Below are 9,509 nucleotides of genomic sequence, written 5' to 3' on the forward strand. Positions count from 1 at the left end.
TTCTTAAAACTATCAAAGAGGAATTTCAAAAGTGGAAGTCGTATTTGGAAAACGATTATGACAAACATGCTTGGTACGAATTAAATAAATGTACAGTTGGCATCCATTATTTTGTTCAATAGGAAAAGAGGTGGAGAAGCACAAAGGGTGTTTCTTCAAACATATTTAAATCGTGATACCGAACAATGTCACCCTGAAATACAACAGACTTTGTCGAAGTTTGAGCAAACTCTTGTGCAGAATTACGAAATTGTAGAAACAAAAGGGAAGGAAAGTACCTATTTTCCTTTCAAAAGAGGTAGTAAATGCGATTGATTTACTGATATCACACCGATCACAAGCAGGAGTTTCAGATCAAAATCCTTATTTATTTGCGAGACCAAACGCCATGTCAATATCAAGCATCAGAGGCTCTGATCTAATGCGACATTACGCATTATTAGCTGGAGTTAACAATGTAGAGTCACTTACTTCTACTAAATTAAGACAACACATTGCAACTATGGCTCAAGTATTCTGTTTGTCCAAATCCGAGTTAGAAAATCTTGCGACATTTTTAGGCCAGGATACTACTTTCTTCCATTCTAGCTACATGGCCCGCCCACCTAAGCCTCCTAGTCTTGACGACCCTAACAATGTTGGGTGAACCATATAAAATAATATCTCGTACATTTCTAATAAATAAGAACGTAAGTAAAAAGTAATTGTTCATCAAAATATGTGAAAAAAGTGAATGTTGTTAAAGATACATTGTGAAAATTACGAAGTATGTTGACATTAATTATTGTTCCTTTATTTTACAGTGACTTTTTCTGCTATCATGGACACCGCCAATGTTGTTGGGCTGTCTCGGAAAGACCTCTTCGTGCTACTGAGGGACCACTTAAATGATAGCGCGGCTATCATTTACAGCACAATTGAGGCAAAAATGACCAGTCAACTCGGTCGCTCTTTCAAATTGGCCCAAGGTTCGAAGTCCGGAATTCACAAGCTGGTGAGCGATTTTCGATCTAAGTGGCAGGAAGTTAAGAGCACTGAACTGAAGCCTTATTCTTCGAAAAGTTCGGAAGCTTGCTAGAGGTTGTTGTTTCTTTCAACGAAATGGACAGTGCAAAATGCGAGCAAAGTCCACAAAGCTCAGGTCGACCTTCGTTGAGTTTCAATGCTGCCAGCGAAAGGACAAAGCGGAGGAAGACAGAAGTACTACGGGCAAGTACATCTCTCGAGGAACTGTCTTACGCTACTCAAATGAGTCTTCGGGAAATGTGAATGCTGAAAATATCGTCAAAGGGGTTTCAAATGATCCATCAACCGCTAGTACCTACAAAAAAATCGGCATCTTTCATTCCTGAAACGCAGTTATCTGGCGACTCTGCTCTGTCTCTTATGATCGAACAGAAACTGTCAAGAAATCAGTACCAAGGTTTACGAAATACAAGCTAACAAAATAATTGTCATTTATATCCGTCATATAAATTAGTGCAACAGGCTAAGCGAAAATGTTATCCCCCTAAATCTGATATGACAATAAATGAATCTAATGCCGAGGTAAAGTTGCAATCCTTGCTGAATCATACCGTTGAACGTATTTTAATAATGCAAACAGAAGTTATTAAGAAGTTGACTTCTGATAACGCTTACAATATGAATTTGATTTGCAAGTGGGGATGTGATGGTACCTCTGGCCAAAGCATGTATAAACAAAAATTTACTGACGATGACGGATCTAAATCAGATTTTTTTTTTTTTTTTTTTTTTTTTTTTTTTTACTTCGATTGTACCTTTGCAACTGATTTATATGAAAGACAATTCAGAAATTGATGTTTGGAAAAATCCTAGACCTTCGTCTCCTCGGTTTTGTAGGCCTATTATGATACAATTCTTACATGAAAACGCCAAAGATACACTTTGCGAAACCAATTATATTAAAGATCAAGAAAAAAAAAAAAAACTTAATACCTTTTATTACTGTGATTGATAGGAAGGAAATAATTGTGTCGTACAAACTGGCATTAACGATGATTGATATGAAAATTTGCAACGCAATAACGAGCAATACGTCCACTCAACGCTGTTTCTTATGTCAAGCTACGTCAAAACAATTTAACGACTTAGACAAAATTTTAAAATTAAAAGTAAATGAAGATCATTTAGATTTTGGAATGTCCACGTTACATGCGTGGATAAGATGTTTTGAAATGTTTTTGCACTTGGCGTTTAAGCTTGAAATAAAAAAGTGGCAAGCGCGAACACCTGAAGAGAAGCAAAAAGTTGCGGATGCAAAATATATATATATATATAAACCGGATTTCGCGTACAGCTTGGACTCATTGTTGACAAACGCAAACCTGGCTTCGGTAGTACCAATGATGGTAATACAGCTCGTCGTTTTTTTGAAAACGAAGCTGTTTCTGTGGTAATCACAGGGGTAAATGAAGATTGAGTAAAAAGATTTCATGTAATTTTGCAGGTAATTTCATGTGGTCATGCTATTAGTTTGGATGACTGAAGAGTACTGCTTACAAACAGCTAAAAAGTACGTCGAACTGTATCCGTGGTTTTTCATGCCGACTTCCGTACATAAATTGCTCATACACGGAAAACAAATCGTGGAAGCATCATTGCTTCATATTGGACAAATGTCAGAAGACTCACAAGAGTCGTGTAACAAATTGTTAAAAAGGTATAGGGAAGATTATGCACGGAAGTGTAGTCGAGTCAAAACTATGGAAGATGTGTTTCTACAATTGTTAGTGTCTTCAGATCCTTACATTTCTAGTTTGAGAAAATTACCGCGTAAACAGATGAAATCGTTGCGACCGGAAGCTCTTCGATTATTAATTCCTCCAAACTCTTCCCCAATTATTTACACATCTTCTGAAGAGTCTAGTGATTACGACACGGACGATTCAGGCGATTACTAGACTTTAATTCCAATTTATAGGCGCAATAAACAGTTGAAATAAGATTCATTGTTAAGAGAGATCTCAATTAAAATGTTAAACTTGGCCGACCTTAAATGATGTATCTGTACACAAGATTAACGAATAGTGACATCGTTAGTTTCGAAAGCGTAATCTTCGTATGTTAAACACTTGTTCATTGTGCATATAGATGAATTTGTGTTTGGCTCCAAAACTTAAATTATTCACCTTTAGTTAAATTTAAACATTCGCACCCATACTAATTCGCCATCATCGCGTGACATCATACGTGTGTGCGCGCATTTCTAATTAGTTACTAACTTCAAGTTGCATTTAGTTTTAAAAGAACAAAAATTGATCTGTATTGTTTTGATTGTAATAATTAGTGTTGATAATATTGAATTATTTAACATTTATATTTTGTTACATGTAAATAAAGAAAATAATTCAGTAGGACATGTGACTTATTATTTTCCACTTTTTCAACCTCGACAATATTAACAACGTTTTTTTTGCCAGCTTTAGGTACAGAATCGTAATGAGCAACCTCACAAACTCCTTTATTACCACTTTTGAGAACATTTCTACGACTTTTTCGACTTTTGCAAATTTTATTCCGCCATTTTTTTTTTTTTTTCAACTTTAGTTGCAGAATCGTAATCAGCAACCTCAATAACCCCTTTATCGCCACTTTTGAGAACATTTCTACGACTTTTTCGACTTTTGCAAATTTTATTCCGCCATTTTTTTTTTCAACTTTAGTTGCAGAATCGTAATTAGCAACCTCAATAACCCTTTTATCGCCGCTTTTGAGAACATTTCTACGACTTTTTCGACTTTTGCAAATTTTATTCCGCCATTTTTTTTTTTTTCAACTTTAGTTGCAGAATCGTAATCAGCAACCTCAATAACCCCTTTATCGCCACTTTTGAGAACATTTCTACGACTTTTTCGACTTTTGCAAATTTTATTCCGCCATTTTTTTTTCAACTTTAGTTGCAGAATCGTAATTAGCAACCTCAATAACCCTTTTATCGCCGCTTTTGAGAACATTTCTACGACTTTTTCGACTTTTGCAAATTTTATTCCGCCATTTTTTTTTTCAACTTTAGTTGCAGAATCGTAATCAGCAACCTCAATAACCCCTTTATCGCCACTTTTGAGAACATTTCTACGACTTTTTCGACTTTTGCAAATTTTATTCCGCCATTTTTTTTTTCAACTTTAGTTGCAGAATCGTAATTAGCAACCTCAATAACCCTTTTATCGCCGCTTTTGAGAACATTTCTACGACTTTTTCGACTTTTGCAAATTTTATTCCGCCATTTTTTTTTTTTCAACTTTAGTTGCAGAATCGTAATCAGCAACCTCAATAACCCCTTAATACTAAATTTCATTCAATTTGAATATAGTTATAATATTTTGGCCAGCTTTTTGCGTTTTCGCCCCACTGTGGCGGCAGTTCCCCACTTCGTCGGATTACACCCATTCTTTATTTTTAAAGATAGAACAAAGTGAAATATATATTTGTAATCAGCGTGATGAGACCAACACGAAAATAGGTGAATTTTCTCCTAGGACCATTATTTCTATGGGCACCCACAACGTTGTGTTTTGAACGATGGCCCCACAAAGCACAAAATACAAACAGGGTGTGTGTGTGTGTGTTTTCTCTCACAGAAAAAGTGTCAATCAATATCCTAAAGAACTAGAAGAGTCTGAATAAGTGATTTGGATTAATCGCTCTTTTCACTTTTTCTCTTTTAAGTGCAACGTTAAGTTTTTTTTCTTGAAACGTCAGTGACTTGCAGTCCCTTCTTAGGGAGCTGCTAGAAATATTTGTAATCACTATTTTGGTTATTATTCTTGTATATATTATGTGTTGGTAGTTAATATAGATTTGGAAACAAACCCCGGCGAGTAAATCATTATTACAGTATATAAAATCTATATTTATTCTTGTCTTTAATATAATTCGTGTTTTATGTAGTTTAATTGTTAACTAAGAGCAGTTTTCCTTCTTTCCGAAACATATATATTTTTTTAAGAGATTGGTCTAGCAACAATCTATAAGGGGATCTTTAATTAATAGTTCTTTTTTTTCTGCTCACTTAGGGGAGAGCCAAAAACGCTAATCTTGCTTTTCAATTTCGTTGCTTAAAAATAACTAAATAAATAAATAAATCAAGTGTCTGCATGGTTACCGTTAAAGGTAGTATTCCGTGGTAGTATGCTTAAGGCACAGAGCTGCTTAGTTCTACATACCAAAACAGTAATGTGGATGTAAGTTCAAGAAAACAAACTTATTCAGTGCATATAAATACAAACAGTAAAAACTCATATTCATGTCCGTGTCGTGGTGTTAGTTCGAAACAGCAAAATACGTCTCTATTAAAACTAGGTTGTTAGAATATACCCAAAGCCTACGAAACAGGTGAAACAAAGTTATATGCAGTCTCATTATGTATACTGTAGTCTACTTGTTAGACACTGCTAAAACAGTCAGTCTGGACGTCAATCAGCAGTCTCTTCTTTAATACCTCATCAACCCATCAGGACTATAGCAGTATGTGAAGGAGACCTATCGGCTACAGAAAGATTTGGCTATCAAACTGGTTCGTCATTTAAGAAAAAAAAAATCTTGATCCAAATTCCTTCGAGAAAGTTAGTATACTGCATGCCGTACAACTTTTGCTTCTTCCGTCACTTCCACAATAGAGTACATCATGGATAACGACCTGCTCTTCAACACACAAATCAATTTTTCCGAAGCGGCTTCCACAATCAAGTTCATGAAGAACGTATGCATGTTTTTCAATGTGCATGATGTCAGTGACACAACAAAACCTGCAAGGCACAACCATGAAAACGCTATACAGTTTTAATCACTTCCCGATCACCGCCTCAAATGGCTAAATGAAGAATTTTGTGTGTATTTAAAGGAAATTTAAGAAGAATCTAAGAGAAACAAGTCTCAGAGGACTAACAAGAGAAACCTCTGAAGCTTTAATCTTCACTGCGCAATCCACTGTATCATGCATCGCTCATCTCTTAGACAACGACTTTTACTATATGTTGACGAGAAGGTTTTCTAGTGATCCCATAAAAGCGTTGTTTAATTCTGTAAGAATGGTGGGTGGAAGCAATGACATGACTGATGCCAGAACAGCCCGAAATGCCATAAAAAGAACTGTAAGATCTGGACTTATTCTAGCATCAAAAGATGTAAATATTGCATGCCAAAAAGACTGATTCTATCTCAGAATCTATCAATTTGAATTCGAATACTATAATGCCGCCAATATCTGAACTACCACGTTCAGTTCTGGTAATATTAGAGGAAATTCACGAGCCAAGAACGTCCCTTTATGTAAATCTGGAAAGTGCAGCGCAGAAAATATAGGCTGCACTACATGTATCGAAAATATTTCGGTGTCACCAACTAGAACACGATTAATGGATTTGATACGCACTCAGGATAGAGGAAGACTTCGTTATCCTACTCCTTACTTTCTGCGAATTGTGAAAAATATACAGGCATTTATTGAAACGGCTTTATTCTGTTGCAAAAAGTCAGACTGCCTTCTCCAAACTATGAGTCATTATATAGCTCCAGCGTTATGCCAAACTACGTTCAGATGCCCAAAACATACAATTCACTTATCTCAAGTGGCAAATATAGTGCTACAGAAATTCGTAAAATCTCTTCTTACAAACATTGGCAAGAGACAGTCGGAGAAAATGACACGAATTCGTTGCAGATCAAGGCCTCTTTCACGGAAAATATTAAAAAATTGTGATTAGTGAACTAAAAACCTACGGAAACAACAGAATTTCCAATGTTCAATATTGTTCTTCACATGGCTCTTCTTTGATATCAGAACACGAAATTATAATGATACAAGTATGTTTCAAATTCTCAAAACATTATAAAAATGAGTCTATTTAGGAATACATGAAACTCTTACGTGAACTTTTGTGTAGATATTGCTTTATATTTGGAGTGTGAGTGATAGCATCGTGAATGGATGAACCGCGAGACTTACTAACGGTTTGGAACGGCATCGCAAGAAGGTAAGTAATTTAGTGTTTCTTTGCTTAGATTTTATTAATGAAAATAGAAACACGCACACAAAATGATAAATACTTTGTCAGATGTGGCCTAACAATTTCACAGAAATTTCTTGGTAGTGTCCCTTTGAACAAACATTCAAGAAATAATTATACTCAAACATTTAGAAGCTCGAGTCCTGTGGTGGTATAGTAGTGACGCCACGCGGCGAAGTCTGGCGCTACTCGTGTACATGAAAACTCACACGAGTAGTAACGAGCGAACCTCCCGTCCGTCCAGCAGGTGGTAGTTCAAACATAATGCTAGAAAACAAAAATGTGCACTCCAAGACGGCCACTACGCTCTAAAGAAAAGACCACGGTTCGAGACCCAGGAATACACATTACAGTAACTAGGGGTCTCCAGCTGAACGTCTATACGGACAGACAAGGACGAGAAGCCAAAACCGTCTACTAGCAAATTTTAGGAGTTGGAGGAAGATTTAGACTACCTTGAACTAATAACAGACAGGGGAAAGACCTAGATGTAGAATCCCTTCCGAAAACGCCGGGAAAAAATCGAGAACTAGATCGGGATATACACGGAGAGCCAGCGAAACGTAAGTTAAGATTCTGATCGACACTGTGGAGTAACGGACATTCGTGAGTGCAATGCCGTGAAGTTCCATTTGTGTGTTTCTTTACCAAATCTGTGTGAATAATTTTGAACAGTTCCGGACTGGAAACGTTCTTGATTACACTAGTTAACAAATTTAAACTTTTTGTTTATTACATGAGAAAAATCACCTGATCTTAAAGGAACTTTTTGCGCTGAATTCGAATATGCACTCGGTTTCTCTCCATCACGTACAGTTTTCCCGTAACAGAGGGATTTTCGGGAAATTCCCTCAAAAATTTCCCTTTTTCAGATATTTTATTCCCCTAGCTCCTGTCCTCTTACATATAGTAACAGAAATTATACCTAAGTATACCTTGATTTATATTTAATAAACCCTAAAAGTCTCGTAAAAATCGCTTTGTTCTTTCTAGAGAAATAAATATATTTGTATGTATACTGTGTGCACTGTTTATTGCACTTGATAGTAATGCTTTCAGATCTCCTGAGTTGGGGTAAAAACGATTTGCTTTATTACTACAAACCCAGACATAAAAATGAATATTTACAATAGTCAACAACACACTTGTATTGCTCTCTGTAAATTAGAAACGTGTATAAAAATAGAATGTACTTCCAACGTATATTTTTTTTTAAACGTACAGTATATGTATATCTTAATACATATATATACAATACTCCAAGGTAGTTGTTATTTTATTAGGACTGCAGTGCGGTTACACGAAGTACCAATGTTTTTTATGTTTATGGGATAGCCGAGCTGATGACAAACATTATGAAGTGAAGGAATGGGAACCTAGAGTGAATTACGTACCTGGAGAATGCAACGTCAAATACGCTCCTTTGGTAGATCCTAATAAGATATTACTATCGCCACTTCATATCAAGTTAGGACTTATGAAAAACTTTGTCAAAGCCATGGACACATCTGGTGAAGGTTTCAAGTATTTGCGACATAAGTTCCCTAACCTGAGTGATGCTAAGATTTCAGCGGGAGTGTTTATTGGTCCCCAAATTAGGAAATTAATGCTTGATGATAGCTTTGACAGCAAGTTAAACAGTGCTGAGCTAGCTGCCTGGACAGCATTTAAGTGTGTTGTGCGGAACTTTCTGGACAATAACAAAGCTGAGAGTTATACAGAAATCGTACAGGACATGATACAGAAATACAAAGAGTTGGGTTGTAGGATGTCTTTAAAAATCCATTTTTTGCACTCCCACCTCAGCTTCTTTCCTGCTAACCTAGGTGCTCTCAGCGACGAACAGGGGGAAAGATTCCACCAAGATATAATGGCAATGGAGAAAAGGTACCAGGGACGATGGGATCCTTCAATGATGGGGGACTATTGTTGGGGTCTTGTTAGAGAATGCAACATTTCTTACAAAAGAAGGAAGTAGTGTACGTTTTTGTAACCCAATGGAAGTTTCATATATTGTGATAGTTTTGATTGTCTTTTCATGACCTTTTGGTACATTTGTATTATTGTTTATTGTAAATTGTCACACTTGTAAATTATATTGTATTATATTTTATATATGTGTTTGTGGTAATAAAGCAAAACATTTTACCTCAACTTAAGAGATCTGAAAGCATTACTATAAGGTGCAATAAACAGTACACACAGTATACATACAAACATATTTATTTCTCTAGAAAGAATAAAGCGATTATTACGAAACTTGGAGGGTTTGTTAAATATGAATCAAAGTATACTTAGGTATAATTTCTATGTTAGTATATGCAAGGGGACAAGATCTTGGGGTGTAAAATAAACGAAAAGGGAAATTTTTGAGGGATTTTCCCGAAAATCCCTCTGTTACGGGAAAATCGCATGTGATGGAGAAAAACCGAGTGCATATTCGAATTCAGCGCAAAAAGTTCCTTTAAGAACAGGTAT

The 9,509-nt window shown here is 36.0% G+C and overlaps 1 pseudogene; it reads left to right on the forward strand.

Annotated features, from left to right (window-relative positions):
• The first annotated feature begins 2,018 nt into the window (after positions 1-2,018).
• LOC145689475 (uncharacterized) lies at positions 2,019-2,924 on the forward strand (annotated as a pseudogene).
• Positions 2,925-9,509: the final 6,585 nt, after the last annotated feature.

This window comes from Thermobia domestica, chromosome 7, assembly GCF_964235325.1.
Source record: "Thermobia domestica chromosome 7, izTheDome1.hap1.1, whole genome shotgun sequence".
NCBI lineage: Eukaryota > Metazoa > Arthropoda > Insecta > Zygentoma > Lepismatidae > Thermobia > Thermobia domestica.